This window comes from Phlebotomus argentipes, unplaced genomic scaffold, assembly GCF_947086385.1.
Source record: "Phlebotomus argentipes unplaced genomic scaffold, Phlebotomus argentipes genome assembly scaffold_4, whole genome shotgun sequence".
Taxonomy (NCBI): Eukaryota; Metazoa; Arthropoda; class Insecta; order Diptera; family Psychodidae; genus Phlebotomus; species Phlebotomus argentipes.
This window is the reverse complement of record NW_026776174.1, coordinates 13,507,233-13,525,262: the sequence shown is the minus strand read 5'-3', so window position 1 is coordinate 13,525,262 and position 18,030 is coordinate 13,507,233. Positions and strand designations below refer to the sequence as shown.

The 18,030-nt window shown below is 44.5% G+C and overlaps 1 protein-coding gene across 4 annotated transcripts in view; it reads right to left on the bottom strand.

Annotated features, from left to right (window-relative positions):
* Positions 1-18,030, bottom strand: part of LOC132257863 (protein tiptop-like) — a 101,692-nt gene that overhangs the window by 32,388 nt on the left and 51,274 nt on the right. Inside the window, exon 1 of one of the 4 annotated variants that reach the window (XM_059754907.1) lies at positions 625-653. The exons of the other annotated variants lie outside the window; for them this stretch is intronic. The gene's annotated coding sequence lies outside the window, so the exon portion shown is untranslated. Of the gene's footprint in view, positions 1-624; positions 654-18,030 lie in introns of those variants that run through there. 4 annotated transcript variants of the gene reach the window in all.

Here is an 18,030-nt window from a genome sequence, read left to right as displayed (position 1 = left end):
TGGGCATTTTGTGCTCGACTGTGTGTGTGTATAAAAGGATTTATGAAAATGATAATCCCACCGAAACTCCCCCTCGTGAAGGCAGTGTCAGACAGTGTGGTGGAAATTAAACGAATCTCCCAATTCAGCATCTCAATATACAAATAAATAATTTATTTATTAGACTGGAGCGCGATTGAGGCCTGGAGTGGAAAACATATCTCTCTTCTCCAGCTTTTTTGAGAATGTCCATGCGGATTGATTTATTCTAATGACTTTGATTTTGGATTGTTAATTAAAATTGAGCGCCTCTCTTTTGCCGTCTCAAAGTCGAAAATTTATAATACACGTATTGAGAATTATTCATCTCTCGCTGAGGGGAATTCAATAGGCGATGGAAGTAGAGCTCAGCATTCTCTATAACTAATATTTCAAGAAGTAATGTCTGTCTTCATGGGAAGAATGATTTGGGCAAAAAAGGCAGACGCGAGAGCGGAGAAGAAATGTCAAGACGCGAAGAAGCTGATGAGGTTGAATTGAGAGTGTCGCTCTTTTGGGTAATTTATGGTTTTGTTTGTTGGCAACGGAGGTTTTTCATCAAAACGACCAAACAGACGATGGCCAACAGTCAAAAAATTGAATCACCTCTAGACGCGGATTTGCATATCCACAAGTGGCTGATTGATTCTCCTCGCCGCAATATTGCATCCGCAGAATGGACCGATCTCGCCACGTTCGCGCGGACAGGCGACAAAAAGCCGCCCGAGATGAAGTGGATGCATATTTTTGCATTTGAGCATTCCTCGTATATTTAGCACTCCTTTTCGCCCCGGACAGCTCAACAGCGCCAAAGTGGGTGGTTGAGGAGAGTGATGATGTGACAAAAATGACAAATGATACGCTCAACCTTTTGCCACTCTTTTCGCCCGATCTTCCGCGCGTGTCACTCACGGGACGCGGCAGAGGGTGGCCCATAAATTCACCAACAATCACCGCCGGTATTTGGGCCAAGAGTGACACACAAGTGCTGGCAAATTTCATTAGCCCGCGAAAGAGTGCCAAAACACTTCATGATTTGCGGAAATCGTGATTGCTAGTGCGTATCAAAAGGCATCTTTAAGGGCTTTAAATGATGATTCTGAGATTTTTGGAGCGATTCTCAGTCACACAAAAAATGTTAAAGATGTGTTATATTGGTTTAACACGCGCCTTTGCTATTCTGAGTCACACACGTAAGACTCAAAATGGCGATTGTGTAAAAATATTCACGACTTGTGTTATTTGCTATTCTTTTAACACGACTTCCAGAGGTTTTTCTTAAAGAATGTGGAATGTGTTAAGAGCAAATGATTGACAGATCGGAATCTGCAAATATCTTGCTAAAACGGATTAATCTGCAATTGTGGCTCTAATTTTCAAGCATGAACATGAATTATGTTTACAGTAAATTCTTTTTATCACGGATTTACTAGTTCTGAAGTAGAATATTATAAATTTTGATAAATTTCATAATTTTTTTCTCTCCTCCACATCGTGAAATCACTTAAAACTCTAAAACATTGTTTTAGCGAGAATAGCAAGGGCTGTTTTCCTTATTTATTTCGAATGTTAAACTTTTACATGTTTCAAGTATAACATATTTGTGTGTGAACCAGAATTGCTCCATTTATCTCCTTTATCCATTTTTTGTATTCAACAAAAGCACGCTAAACTTGTTGTGTTGAGTTCATCTCATTCCCAGAAGCATTTCCCATCATTTTCATTGCAATTTGCAGAATCCCAACAGTCTCGCGAGGGCCAAATTCCAGGGCACAATCATTAGTTGCGGACCATTTTTCCGGCACCACCGGGGGAAATTCGCAGTTGTCAGAAAAATGGCCCACAAATCTCCCGTGTTGGGCGGATTTAAGACAGAGGCTCCTCTGCAGAGGCGCCAAAAGTACAGGGGTGGACGATTTACTTGATTATTGCTCGGGTCGGCGCACAAGATTTATCGATTGCGCAATAATTACTCTCGTGGAGGAGTGTGCTTCAGTGAAAAACTTCCACATAACACCGCAAATGTATGTAAATCTTCGCAGCTCTCCAGGCTGCCGCACTTGCAGGGCGATCATAAATTTGTCTGGGCGGTGAGGGTTTATCCCAGAGACACTTTCGGGGCGCGCAGTGCAGAATCAGGTGGAAATAAAAGTGCAATCTTCATTCAATGGTGGGTGATTAAATCACATGTCTATTCCTCGTGACTTGTGCCTCTTGGTCTTCGCCTGGGTCCAACACACACTGGGGGTTATTTATAGAGCTCGCCTTGGACACTTTATCACTCTATTGGAAGATGGTCTCGAAAATGTCAAGCCGGGAGAGATTTATTCATGTGGCATTTTTGGGTGTTTTTCTGCAGAATTGTGTCACACCAGAGATTATTCCAATAGCAAAAACGAAAAGACAGTCATGAATCTTGGGGTTTTCGGGAGAAAATCACTCAAAATTTATATTCAGACAATTCCCCAAATGCGATGTCCCATGCGGAATGCCCAATGCCTTGGCCCCATCGCCAGGATTAATGCTTCGGATCGGGGCTTTTTCTCTGCCTAAGCCAGACACGTGTAGGTAAATTACAGTGGATCTCTAGGTGTAATTCTGTTAAAACACCCAACTGAGAATTATTCGAATTTGTCGCTCCAAACGTCAGACTGTAAAATTGACAGTCTGTGGAGTGCATTTAAAAAGAACGACACGACATTTGATGTAATTTACCAACACACGAGCGACGCATGAGTTGGAAGCAGAACGGAATAAAAACATTAACATTTGTCAATTCAATAAATTCACATTGGTAAATGCTTTAAAAACGATAAAATTTTATTATTATGACAGTCGCTGGAAACGAATCAAGTTGAAGTGAGTGGCACAGCTCGAATCCCCACTAAAATTGCACATATCATGAGGTTATGGACCCCTCAAGGGGAGGGGATGGGCGTCAAAGGGTGACATGCAGTGGGAAATCATCAATACGACAGACTCTGGATATTGGCCATTGCGTTGGCAGAATTATATTGGCCGTATCCGTTTTATGAAATGCACCAAAAAAAACTGCTCTCAATGTGACAAATTTCCCATTTTCTCTCCTCGCACAGCATCTGCAGGGACCGTCGAGAGAGAGAGAGAGAGAGAGAGATTCTTGGAAATGTCCCACAATAAGAGCGAGCATAGTTTATAAAATTAATATTATTCAGACTCATGATATCTCCTGGATCATAATTCATGAGATTTGCTCCGTGATGAGCGCGCGCAGCTCTCGCGAGGCCAGACTCTTGAATAGCCATTGCGGATTCCTAATGATTTAACTAATAATTCGTCGACCAGATGACGATGACATTTTTATTTTTATTTATCGAGATGATAAAGTAAACAAATGAGGCGGTCTCCCAATGTCTCTCTCGCAGCCATCGCAAATGCATTCAATTTCCCTCCCATCGACAATAAAGGCGAGTGGAGATGACTTTAATGCCGATGAAGAGGTGGAATTTTCTTGCAATTTTTGCTCTCGGCAAGTCAAATTCGAAATTCGAAAAGAAGGCCAGGAAATAACGGCGGTGAATTAAGTGGTTTCGCGCATCTGCACTTGTGACAAATCATCTGGAAAGGCGTGTGATATTTTTCTTCGTCATGAAAATCGTGGCTCATTAATTATTTATTTATAATATTCCCATGGAATGTCGCGATAATTAATCGTCCCACGAGAGCTCTTCGCAGTCACGATAAATTTCGTGTTTATCCAAAAAAGATACCTCATTGAGAGGGCAAATAAATTTTGTCACTTCTTTTAACTGCGCGGCGTGTCAGTCCAAGTGGGCAAGAGCGGGGAAAATCTGGGCGAAAAAGGTGCGCGACTTTTCCCCGAAAGGGGCGAAAGGGGGTGGGCATGGAGCGTGAAAAACATTAATATGACATACACAAGTTGATTTACACAAATCGTCTCCCTATTTTCTCCGCTGCGACACTTTTTGATGCTCAGCAAGAGGGAAATAGATAAGTTGGGTGCAAAATGATGAAAATAGATGAAAATTAATCTCCACATGATGAACGTGGCTATTTCTAAACTGACACTCAGTCCAAGTGAATTACATCTCGGCGGAGAGACAACACATCACCGTCCGCATGCCGGGATTTATGTAGCCTCACGGCGCATAGGATGTCGACAGTGGATCATCGTGACGCGGTGGGTGGACGAGGGGACAAATTGAAAACAAAAAGACTGAATAAATAAATACATGAAATATGCGCGAGAGCGGAGCTTTGACCGGAGCTATTAATCGACTTCCTACGCGGCACATCTCCTGAGATCACAGTCTCTGAGCGGTGATGAGGAACTGCTGACAGGTGTGGATGTGTCTTCTCCACGCTCTTTGTCTCCGCCTCGTGCGATCATCAGCGCCTCGCCAGAGATGATTTGTACAACAAAAGTGCACTGCGCTCAGGACATCCCGAGATGTGGCAACAAAGGGATGCGAGGCATCACTCACGCCCTGGATGATTGCACATGTCACAAAATGTGACAAACATACGTGACAAATGTGCTGCTCAGCAACTTTTGCTCGTACATCGTAGGCAAATTGGCCATCGGGCTTGGAATTTTGAGATTTGCCCAGCTTGAAGTGGCACAATTTATTTCTGATTTGCCAAATCGTTCATCAAAGTGTCCAGTAAGTCGAATTTCAATGAGGAACTGATAGTAGAAAATGAGGAGAATGGGTTTAACTGGCCCAAAATCGTATTTTTTCGACGGGGGAAAGTGAAACCCAGCAATTCTATGTTCCCACAATTAGACACAATCGCAGCTTAATGGACGATTGAGAATCTACAAGAAGTCGTATCGTCTCGGAGACTCATAGAAACCACATAGTCTCATATAATTCCACATGGCTCGCGAAGCAAGTGCACAATGGTTCGTATGGTTTCTCAGGAGCTCCTCTTAAATTTGTGTTATCGGTGGAAGTGCGTGTGGTCACGTCAGTGTTCTGCTCGGTGCTCTATCTCGCATGGCAGGCGAGCCGGCATGCGATGAGAGGACAGAGAGAGAGAGCTGAAACAAGTCCACTGAACAAGTTGCAAGTCAATCGCAAAATGGCCAAGTTCACGAATTCGCGTTAATTAAATTTATAATACAATCGCGCTTCGGCGTCTTGCAGCTCTGCGTTGATCCTCCGCGTCACAAACTCGATCCACATCTACTTAATTAAAATAATACAATGAGCCGAGGATGCACCTCGGGATAAGTGTGTTTCGCTGGCGAGGGAATCAGTTCGCATGGACGTATCAAAAAAAGCTCTCTCGCCCAGTAAATGAATTTGGAATGCATCTTGCTGGGGCGAGTGCAGTGTTTTAAATTTAATCCCCTTGCGCGAGTGCAGGGAAAGTTTTTCAATAACATTACATCATCTTTAATGTCGCCGTGACGACGACAATGAGCACAGACGGACGCTAAACTCCAACTGGCGCCCTTTTTCACACAAACACAAACACACAGGAAGAGCCAATTAACCCTGCTTTCCAATGCAAATCGCAGATTTATTGGCCAGTTTTGTGGACTTTACAAGTTTTTGAAATTGATAATAAATCGCAAGGATAAGTGGACTTTTTTTTTCCCCCTCTGCATATGGTTGGGAAAATACACGCGAGATAAGCAATCAAAAGCTGAGAGGTTGATATTCTTAACGGGAGCAAGAGAGAATATTGGCACACACCACGAGATTGCTAGGCTGCGATTAGCGCAGCATAGATGGAAATTAATTATTTGACTGGTGTATTTTAATGTTGCGATTTGATTAATCTTATAGGCAGGGAAATTAATTGCAATTATCCACATTATGTGAGATCTCTGATATTGACAACACTCTGTCTTTGTCCAAAAGCCAAACAATACTTCAGCATAAATTGGCCCTTCTCAGCTTCGCTGTCCAATAAACTCTGTGACCCGCGCGGAGGGACAGTGAATTCATCACAGTCATTTTAGTGTCACTTTCCGTGGCAATAAAATCCGTGGAAATCAGCATGTGAATTTCCAGGAATTTCAGCAAAAATGCCAAAAATGCCAGCAAACGTCCTAAATTGCGGAGAAGACATCGCAGGGAGACAATTTAGTGCGATGGAGTCAATAACAAAATAAATTCTGCATTGGAGATGTGCAGAGATGCCCCCACTTCTGGCCACGGCGGGCAAAACAAAAAAAAAAAACCGACACGAAGCGCGGAGTGTGAGAGAAGGGAATTTCAATCCAAGTTCTTGGTGGGTTTCTTTCCTCCTGTCTTTCCGTTTTCGGCGAAGAAGAGATGCAAATTTGCCCAGCGAGTCACCCAAAGCTCGCCTTTTTTGCCCGAGCGCGCGCGCGGAGGGTGAGAAAAGTGCACGACAAATTCCCACAGATTTCCTCTCCTCAGCCATCCACAAATCAATGAAGCAATCGATGCTGATGGACCCTGATTTATGGTGCGCGGCTGCAGCGCGTCCGAAGATTGTCTGACGACCGTCTGACACCATTTCACATTCATTATGTCTTCGAATTGGTGTTCGCACACGGGCGCATCGGATGGAAAGAGCCCCGCTTCTCTGGCTCACAATCATCACTTGTCCTTCACTAATTGATTTTTCTTGTTTTACGGAATTCGGAATTCGGTGAGACGCGACCAAAAAGGCAGCGCGACACAACAAGCCAAGACAAAATGCACATAACGAAAATCGATTTTTTGCCCAGCGCGCGGAATGTCAGAGGCCACAGTATCACCTGAACAGAGCGAGATGAGAGCTCATTACTTGCCAAAGGAAAACCGCGCGCGCGAGAATCTGGGATAAGGAAATTTTATCCGTGAAATTTTCATCATTCACTCTCTCTCTCTCTCCCTGTGGCGGAGGTGGAGAAAATCAGTCAGACTCAGGAGATATCTGTCTGTCTATCCGTTCGTCTGTCACAGCTCGAGGGTGGTTTTGGGTGAAGTCTCCCCAAGAAGCAGCCCTGACAATCGATTGATGGGTGTCGCAATGAGAGGCATCGTCTCCGGCCACCCAAACCCACTCTTCTGCCAAATGGAAAAGCAGAGAGAAACTTTTGTGTACCCTGCGTCTCCACGGCACTCTCAATTTTCTTGACGATCGATTGGGGTGTCACGATAGTCTCTCGGGTGGGCGGAATTCCCAGGAATTCATATTCATCCAGTGTAGGTGCATTGCAGAAGAAAGTGTGGCACAGCAATTAGCACACAAGCATATGGATTGACAATAGAAATTAACCCATTGAAGCTTGAAGGCAATAAAGTGCATACAGAATCAGGTGGAAATTTATTGATCTGATGAGTGATCGACAAATGTGCCAACTGTACATCGAGAAAATCATCTATAGTGACTTATGCACCCTTTACAGCACACAAAAACACCCTTTTTGTCATTACAACTGACATTTGGCTGAAAAAATAGTTCTATAGGTCATGCCAATGTGTTATCCCATGAGGAGTGCAGGGATATTAAAAATTCCTCGTCTCGCCTGTGCTACATGGAAACTCCCCGCCGGTACAATTGGCGATTGTGCAGCTCCCTCGGGGTGGTTTTATCACTTTAAAAGCACCCCGCGATAAAAAGCACCCCTCTTGGGACGCTGATCGAAGCGCGAAAAGCCACTCACAAACTATTGGTGGAGTTTAATGTGTGTATTTGCAGGGAATGAAATCAAATTATAATGTTGAGTGACAGTCTTTAGCGTGCAATAAATTTTCCACTTCATTACCATATAATGCGATTACATGTTTTGTCATAATCATAACTTTGCATTTGTTAATTTTGCAGTGTGTGCAGCCCCCCTAAAATGCGCGCGGGGGCCCCGAAAAGTCTCACACACACACGCGCGGGGGGGGAGGGGGGAAATTATTCGGGCCGGCCGGAAAATTATGAGTGTACCGGAGAGTCTCTCACTTTCCAAACGGGGCGCGCCAGTATAGAAAAACATCATAAATTTATACACAATCACGTTTGTACATTTTCAGTTTGATTATGCCATTTTACCAATTTTCCAACATCCACACTCGCCCTGGTGGCCGGGAAATTATTAGATGACGCACGGTGGGTAGTTTTTCCACCCACCCTCCCGCGCGCGCCCGGGAAATGCAACCCTGCGGAGTATTCAAAGAGAATTGCTCAAAATCGCACAGAGTGTGGTTCATTGTGTTTGTTTGTGCCGATTTACCATTACATTTATTTGTATAAATCATGACGCATCAGCTCTCGCGATTTATGCCCACCTGCCACCCCCAACGCGGGAATTCGGGGCGTTTTTCGATTCTTCGGGATCATAACGGTCGTACGTGTAACGACTAAACCGTCAAATTGCATTGGAATTGCCAACAATGCTGTGTGATTGAAGCCCTCTGAAAATTCTTTAATATCCACCCCTCCAGCAGCGCCAAACATATCAAATGCCCTCGTATCTTTTTATTGCAACAAATTACCGTAAATCAGGAGAATTCTGCCAATTTTCTCTCCGCACTTCAACCGAAGAAAAGTGCCAAGACATGATCTTTCTGAAGGAAGTTGTTGAATTTTATAGGGCTTCTTCTGCGAGAGTGGATGTCGAGGGGATGCGATGTTGTGACATTCTTCCATTGCTTTCCAAATGGCACTCTTTGCGTGTGGCTGCCGAACTCCGAGAGAGAGCGATTGATTGGATAGATTTAGTTATTGAAATTTCTGGCCCCACCAAAAATGAAGCGAAAGTCACCACAGGAAAGGCCAAATGACGGTCTAATTGGGAGTGAAACGTAGTAATTTTCCTGTCAGGACATTTCTCATGGCAGAAGATGTGCGGAAAAACGCCCCAAATCCCGGCTCGTCCGTAGTCGAAAATTTAATAAAGCATTACATAATTGAATTAAACATTTCTCACTCGCTCTCTCCTGGCTTCACAACTTACATCAAAGTCCGCTTCGGGTCTCGGTGGATTTCCCTGGGCGGGAAAATTGTGTCTCCCCGCGAAAAGATGAGAGGGGTTTTGCAAAGGGCCAAGGAAAAATCAATGCAATTCCAATTAATCCTCTGTCTCTTTGATGTCCACTGAGATAATTGAATTGAGGGGTGGGTCGCGAAAGGGGGCGAGCTCTGCGCCCCACGATTTAGTGTGACATTCTAAGGAAGAGATCTGCATGTGACAGACAAAACCTGCACGTCAGCGCCAGAGAATGTCAACTCGTCAGTTGGACGAGAGTTGGTAATCAAAGTGAGGGGGTTGTGCGCCATAATTGCACCCCGAGGCGGAAAAAAATGCGCCCCTCCCCAGTGTCGCCGCTCATAAACTACGTGGAATGTGCGAATAAATTTCTGTCATTACTAATTCCTTACTGCCGCTGTGCCTCTTTTTTTCGGCTGTGCCGCCTTTGCGGGCTCTCGAGAGGTAGAAATTATGATTTCGTCTTGAGGATGCGCCAGAAATAAGCCAGAGAGGAATTATGTATCTACCGGGAGATTTTCAGTTAGTCGCATCACCCCAAGTCATGCTGGAGAAATATGAAATTGTGGTGTGGATGAAATAAAAGGAAGAGAGCGACAATGAAAAAGGAAAATATTGCCTTTCATACAAATGTGCTACTTTTCGCTGGAGCTTCTCCTCGCGTTGGAACTCTTGTCGAATTCACATAATTTTTCCTCACACCTTTTTCTCGTGTGGCACCTATTTTTTCGCCGAATCTCCTCCCGAGAGGTTGAAGGCAGGCGGAGAGGAGAGATAGAGGGTGCACACGGGGATATTTATGAATATTTTCTAAATACGACATGTGAGAGGTTGGGAAGAAAGCACTCTTCATAAATCTCAAAGTAATTACACACATTTCTCTCATGCAGGGGTAAGTATTTCTGATGTGATAAAAAGGGAAAAAATTGCACATATAAATTCCCAAGTGAGAATCAACACATTTTCCACTGAGAGCTCTCCATTCGCACCCCCAAGACTGTACTATCTATTAAATTTCAATTTAATCTTCATGCGCCACAGCGCGGTAAATCACTCTCGCGAATTTTTGCTCCATACGCCTTGCGGAAGCGATGAGACAGAGTGCATCGGAGTCCTTTTCTAATTGCACTAATCATTTAATTTAATTACTCTTGATTCTTAATCAAATTTAAATTGCACCGAGAAAAATATCACCTTCAACATCTCTTTGCATATCATAATCTACTCTGTGTTTAGCGTTGCTTCTTTTGCTTGCTCACATGTGAGACATTTCCTGAAATTTCTGAGTATGTTTAGAAATTCATTCATTCTCACTTCCTCATTTCCAAAACGCGCTTCTCATCTTCAAAGTCTCTCTCTCGCTCTCTCTCTCTCTCTCTCTCTCTCTCTGGACCACACACGCGAAGCCCATCAACTCCGCCACTGGAGCTTTCCTCGAGAGCTTTTTGTGGTATGGGCAAAAGTACTCCAAATGACCACTCTTGGCGTCTTTTCACCCCAGACAAATGGTGATGGGGAGTGAAAAGCAAATCCACCAGCGCGCGATTCTGTCTCAACTGATCGCAGTGTTGTGACATTTTTTCTCCCTGGGAGAAGCTCTCTCGCCCCCCTCCCCAACCATCCCTGAGCTTTAGAAAAAGTTTTTAGTATTCTGAAACAGTTTTCGTCTCGTGATGTGAAAACGCAGATCGATCGGTGTGACAGGAACTTTGTGCTTGTCGAGAAAGTTGTGTGTGACGTGGAAGTCTGTCCCATCAATGCAGTATTGGACGATGGATTTTGTAGTATTGTGTAAAATTTCTGTGGTGTGAAATGCGAAGGGATGACGAGAAGTGGGGGGGGGGGTGGATTGTGAAAGTCGGGATGCGACTCTCTTTGCTCCCCCTCCGTTTTTCCAAGCTATGTAGATGGAAAAATTATAATTTTATCTCTGCACTTCGCTGGAATATTTTTCCCAGCAGTTTAGAAAATGTGGGGTGGGGGGATGACTTTTTCCTACCCCTTTTGTGTATGTTTTATGTCCTGTTGAAAAATATTGTCACTGTGAGAATCCATCTTTCGCACAATAGTTCTCAAGCGATGCATTTTCCCTTGAGAACCACCCTCATGACGAAACTTTTCTCCCCCACCGAAACTTGCTCAAGTTTTAGTTTTTGAGACAAAACGAGACAGATGGGACTGTCAAATTGTGATTGGACACAGTTTCCTTTATTCACTTTTTCACACACATACGCTTCCAGGGATGTACTCTTGAGGGTGAGGGTGGAAAAACTCACACAAGACCCAACAGAAGCTCTCCTTTGAGTGTACTTCTGCAGTCAGAAAGTGTGATAAAATGCTACTTCGTCTCTGAATGTAGCAGTACATCTCTGAATTTCTTGCAAGTGTTTCTCAACTCTGTCACTCATAGTCTGATGGGATGAAGAATCGACTGAAAGGGCTAAAGTTGTGAGTGTTCTGGGGAAGAAAATAGGTTAGAGTGGGTTTGAGGAATTCAATGGGGTCCCCAAAACTTTCGCCTCCCCCACACATTATTTGGGCCGCCCGCTGAATGAAAGAATTATAATTTTAATTAAAATCACTCTCCCACTTGGAACAATGCCTCGGGTTGGGGGGTGGCAAAAAAGAGTCATACAATGCCGCACAAAAATCGATTTCTAATAATGAAGTGAGACTTTCACAATGCACCCGGCGCCTCCATTGCTCAATTGTTCCAAGCAATTTTCCTGCAACACCCATCAGTCTCTCTCTCTTCGCCCCCCCATTTCACCCCACGGACGCTTTTTTCTGCCCTCTTCCGCGCGTCACTCTTCGTCTGTGCAAACTCCTTCGGGCACACACAACCCGATCCGTCAGTTGGTGGCTCTCCAGCATTCTCGGCATGCGGGAGAGGCCACCCCTCGCCACTCCGGCAATCAATACGAAACTGGACGCGCGCCGTCTCGCTCGCACCCGCACGCCTTGGGCGCCGGCGGCGGGGGAGCGGCGGCTCCACGTTGCAGCGCGATGCAGAGAGCCAGAGTGGGTGGTCTTGTGAGTGGCAGCGGAGACAGGCAGGGGAAACTGACGACCTTTCTGTCACACTTTCCAGAGCAGCAGAGAGAGAGAAAATCCTCAAGCCAAGGGGGAGACAAGTCGCGAGTGCGGGACATCCAGTGTCGCTTTAGTGTCTAAAATTAACTTACAATTGAAGTCATTTTTCTGCACTTCGAACAACTGCGCACAATTTTATTATGAGGCTTTTAAGTGACCAAATATGACGAATGCTTTGAGACTGCTCAATTGTTCGCCCCTTGGCGAAGCTTTGGCTCTGCTCCCAACACACTTTCTGAGAGGGTGACAAGCCAACACTTTGCAGCTTGCTGTTCTTCGAAGCATTCGTTACGAGTCGGTTATTCGAGTTTGAATTTCAATTTTGACGTAAAAATCTTCGTCGCGCACAATTTGACCTGCAATCCTGCTAATTACCATTTGTCAATCATCATGAAAATAAACACCCTCTATTTGGGTAGAGGACCTCGTAGTGAATCTCCCTGTCAATCACAGGATGAGAAGTGTGATTTATTTTGTGGCCCAGAATTAATTACGAAACTCAATCATGCTTGCAAGCACTTTTGCGAGGCAAATATATGCTGAATTTTCAGCATATATACAGAGCTTTCTTTCCTCCAGCAGAGAGAATATCTCATCGATACTCTCTGGAGGGTGCTGAGCAACCCCTCCCCACTGAGCCACCCTCTCGACAGTCTCAGCAGTGGCGGGTGGGGTGGTGAAAACTTATGGCATTGATGCACTTTCGGGTTTGATTCTCATCTCACTAATCCTTGGAAATTTATATTTTCCTCAGTGGATATCTTATATAAGGTGTCGGCGAGGAAATCCAAGAAAATACGAGGCGAAAGATAGAGAGTAATTGAGAGAAGAAGCGATTTTGGCTGAATTGTGAGTGATGGAAATCAACAGTGAGATTTATCATTCTTCCCAATGGCGAAAAATTCTTCAAGTCCACTTCAAAACTGACAATTGCGGGGTGAGGAAGTTTCCGTCCACGGAGGGATAATATGAAATTCTAATTCGACATTCTTGCCATCGCAACGCTTGGCGTTTCGTGTGAGGTCAGAGTGCAGACCGAGCTTTGGGGGGTGGAAATCAAATATTGGCCATCAGAGCTCGTTGCCTGAGGAGACAGTGTCACAGTCACATCGGCTCACACACATTTCGGAGTGGCCAAAGGGGTGGCCATATTTGCCAGTCTGTTGTTTATTCCATCTGAAATTTAGTTAGTCTTACAATCCACTGTCCCATCACATTATTTCAGCCACTCACTCCAGAGGTTCGGGCACTTGTCTCGATTTTGGAGGAATTTTTAGGAGATTCTCGAATGACTTCGAGACAGAGTTGAGACGTTGGAGGATTGAAACTATGTTAATAGCGAAAATTGGGCTACAAAACTAAACTCCAAAACTCTTGGCAGAAGTGAGAATTTTGCAATTGTTCAAAAATCCCAAATTAATGCACGCGTAAATAAAAGTTATCACAACTCCTCTTTCATCCATTCTCAAAGGGTGTCAATTGAAATGCATTTCAAACAACATATTGTCGTTTGCTTATCTCGAAATCCCTTTTCTATGTCCATTCAACTCAACTGTGTGGGAATTTTATTTTTTCCCCTTGCTTTGAGCATTTTTTCGCTCTCCCTTGTCTGTCACGGGTGGCCCTTCATTCCTGTGTCAGATGGAGGTTGAGAAAGTGTCCCCAAATCATCCCTCGGCGAGCTCCCCACCCCACCGCATCCTTATCTCCCGCCATGAGATTTGATGCAGCGTGTGTACAGAGAAAGACAATCATCCGGGGAGGACAGAGAGAAAGCGAGTTGATTTGATGAACGCCTGGAATTTAACTCTTGTGTGCTCCACATCCCAGTGAATTGAGATCCGAAAAGCACTTGTGTATAGATGGACAAGCTCTAGAAGCATCTGCCATGCCTTAAAAGTCCCCAGACCGGCGGGGGTGTTCGGGCACCATTCTGCGTCGCGGCGCATCAACCCACTCACTTGTCAGATGTCTCTCTATTGTGTCACCAGTGGACAATGACGCTGGATGAGACTTAATTAAATTTTCTATTGATTTCGTCTCTTTATCTCGACAATTTTCCTCTTTCTTTCCCCATCTTCCTCCGCCCGGCGAGATATCAACACTCTTTTCTCTCCTTTTTTCCTCTGCCCCGATTTTTTAGTCGTCTTCTCTCTCGCCCACTTTCCACGCCACTCTCTCTCTCTCTCTCCCACTCTCGTCAGATGAGACAAGTAGAATTTTCGTGGTGCTTTTTTGCGCCTTCAATCGCATCCATTCTGCTCATAGTGATAATTTTCATTAAAGACACTCAGATCATTTCATTACATCTAATTGGCACTTGACTGAATTAAAAAGTCCTCTGGCTGGAGCTTTCTATGCCAGACATCCTCCGTAATTTGCAGGCTGATTGACACATGAGGCGTGTGTGATGGATTGCGCCTTTTCAATCAAGAGCTGAATTAATCCACTCAATCTTGCCCTGAGCAGGTCTTATAGTCAGATTTCTTGTCCCAACTCTCGCTTTGGCCATTTCCATGGCAGCCAAAACTCCAAGCTATAAATACTGCTCAGAATTAATCGCGTCCGTGTGACAAAATTAGGATGCACTCGGAAGGTTGGCGAAGGAGGTCTATTGTGTATTCAGTGAGACGACTAATCCCAACTCCCGTCCTCAACTTTGCACTATCCTCCTTGACCACATTTGCGGGCGGCTGAGTTTCTGTGTGCATGTGTGTGTGTGTGTGTGTGACTTAAGGAAGTGGAAGAAACTGGGAAGAGAGATGACTTCAGATATGGTGCATGTGAGGGATGCACAGTGCTGTGTCTTGTGTCTGTCTGTCCATCTGTCTCTCGAGATGTCACTTAAAACAATAGAAGTTGAGAGACAAGAAGACGTCCTCAACACACTCCAAAACTAGAGACTCCACAGTTTTATTCCCTCCACCCTCCGGTTTCTTTTGGCATGAGTGAAAGGGTTACTATACTTCTTTGTCTGTCTGTCTGTCTGTCTATCTGCACTGGCTGCTCTCCGGATAGTGTACATACAAATGGACTGATTTCTCTCCGCCGCCCACACGATATTATAGACGTGCCGGGCGAAGAATGAGGCTGAATTGGGGTGGCCTGGGGAGGGTGGGAGGGATGACTATAACTAAGTCGAGGGAAATTGGACTATGTGGACGTGAATGTGACGGAGAGACGCTGCCAAGAGTGCACGAGAGAGCGCGATATGAGGTCACAAGATGAGCCACAATTCCACCCACCGTTTCCTCGACATTTCCCACCATTCTCTCCCCCCCACCCCCAAACCCCACGCCAGAATTCGGGATTGAGACAACTGTCCTATGAATATTTTTCGGTGAGCGCGCGAAAAGTTTCATCAGTTTGAAAATGGAAGTTGATGTTCTCGTTAGTTTCTATTGTCAATCTGGGATGATAATTAAAGGCATATCTCTGAGTCGTATTGGAAAATTTTCCCATTTTGCCAGACAACTTTTCATTTCCACTCTGACAAATAGTGAGTGAGCGACATGGTGACGATGAGGGAGAAACTTTGTCACCTGAGGGTGCATTTTTAATTGAAATTGTGGGCGTATTTGACTGATTTGTAGTTCTCCTGATCAAGAGAGCGTGCAATGAAGCCGCTGAAATTTCCAATGAAAAACAAAAAAAAAAAACTGTGAGTGATTTGTTGTGGATGTTTTCCTCATTCATAAGGGGAGACAATATCTGGGCTGAGTTATTGATCCCGAGCACTTCTGACACTGACGAAATACACAGTGTCCAGCATGTGAGATTCATCATATCCCACACCCGCGCTGTAATATGTGTGAGATGTTTCTTGGGCATGTGAAATGGATCTCTGATTTATGGCGCGGAGGGTGGTTCGTCTTCCTCATGGACTCATGGTTATCCTTAAGAGATTGCCAGGGCAGAGGAGAGGATGCTTCAGCACGCTTTCACCCAATGAATTGTGTGAGTGAGTGTTGAGGAAAAATTGCGAGATTTATGCTCCTCGTCGAAGCGAATATGTTTCCACGGACTTGGCAGCTGGTAAAAAGTGGGTGGTGACGACAGGGTGTGGGTCGGCGACCCCCATCGTCTCCTTGTATGTATCTAACCGTGACACTCCTGCTGAATCAATCATTTCACTCCATGGGGAGAATGTCTTTCCGCCGTGCGATTTCTCGCATGCCTCGAAAATTATAAGCCATATATATAAGCTTAAGACCCATTTCGGTCGTGACAGAAATGCATCACACGTCCCTGCCTCGTTCTGACCGAAGATGCCTGATTGACCAAATCAAACATATCGATCTGCAGCGCTCTCCGCCCGAAGAAATCCATTTTTATACCCAGCACAGAGCGCTGGATATGTGTTTGGAAAGGGGACGAGAGAGAGAGAGAAAGAGATGTGAACAATCGAGTGGAGAACAATGGGGGAGTGTTTTATAGACTTAAGTCATTTACTTAATTTATTTTCCTCCTTCGTATGAAAGTTTCTGATTAAAAGAAAATAGAAAGCCATTTTTTGCTGTGCGAATCGGAGCAAGTACTGAATATTAATTCCATCGCTTTGCCATCCAAATGGATAAATATTCACAGTTGCTGAATTGATTTCTTTCTTTCCTTTTGCCTATGTGTGTCCTATTATTTGTAGACAAGGGCGTAGTCAGGATTTTGGGTGAATTTTGAATACTTTCAAGCCTGAAGCGACATCTCGCGTTGATCTTGACACAAAATCAGGGGTTCATGATCGTCGCGCCAAATTCTGCTACATTTTAAATTGCATGTTTGCCTACTTCCTTGAGCCGAGGACGTTGAGTTTGTCTACGAGTCTTTCTCTTATTTCCAGTGGAGGAAGTGGAGATTGCAAAAATAGTTCATATTGTAGAGTGCGCTCAAAATGCCCTGTGAAGTCCACCATAATATTCGACCATCGCCACCCTGTGGGTGGTGTTCAGTTCGTGACAGACGGACATTTGGAAATGGATCGACAATTCTTCATTCTGCCCTGAGACGTAAACATAGCGTTGAATTTTTCTCGTCTCCCATTGATGGGTGGGTGGCTTTCCGCCAGTCATGCAGAAGCAAGACAGGACGAAATGTGTATAAAAATTCTTCGTCCGCTGCACTCACTGATGAAGTCCTTGGGAGACATTCTTGAGCGCAAATTTTCAAAGATTTCAGGTGATTTCCACGTCTTGGCATTTCCATGTCGCGCGCGCGGTTCGCGAAGGAATGTCTTGCGGGGGTGTTTTTTTGTGCGTTGTGGCATTCTCGGAAGGGATGCTCTGTGATTTTTCAAGGAGAGGAGTGTGAGAGAGAGAAAAAAGGAGGACGGACACGAAGGAGATAATTAAGTATTTTGATCGATTTTGTGACAATCTCCACCAGAATTGAGTGACACTAACGGAAATTGCGAGCAAAAGGATGTGGCCAAGAATAAGAGTGTGACGCGCGAAGATTGGAGATGGACATAATGAGACAAGAATCTCAAAATAGCCTTAGGATGTCATTTGGTGATATAATTAATTCACATGTGATGACGATGATGAAGGTGAAAAGTGGACTCTCAGATGCTGTGGAGATATTCCTGGGCATTCCGGGCGATGGTATGGGAGAAACAAGGCAAAAGGCATGCTGTTGTTGAACTCCATGACACCTGGACACGCAGTGTGGACAGTAAATTGAACTGACATTTTGTGGATTATGAGAAATACACACATACACACACCATATTTATGTCATGGCCACGATAAAGTATACAAATTGCGCATTCATTGCTTGAGGAGGTGATGAGCACTCTGCACAACTCCGGGGATATCAAACATGCATGAAAGTTTGTATGTGATGGAATGAAATGAGGGTGAAAATCTTCAAAGGAAATTTTCCTCTTCCAAATGCATATTGCAGACATCTGATGAATTATACAATTAGCTGGGTGAGCAACAAGCATAGCAGCACAGGAGTTTTGCATAAGACGCCTC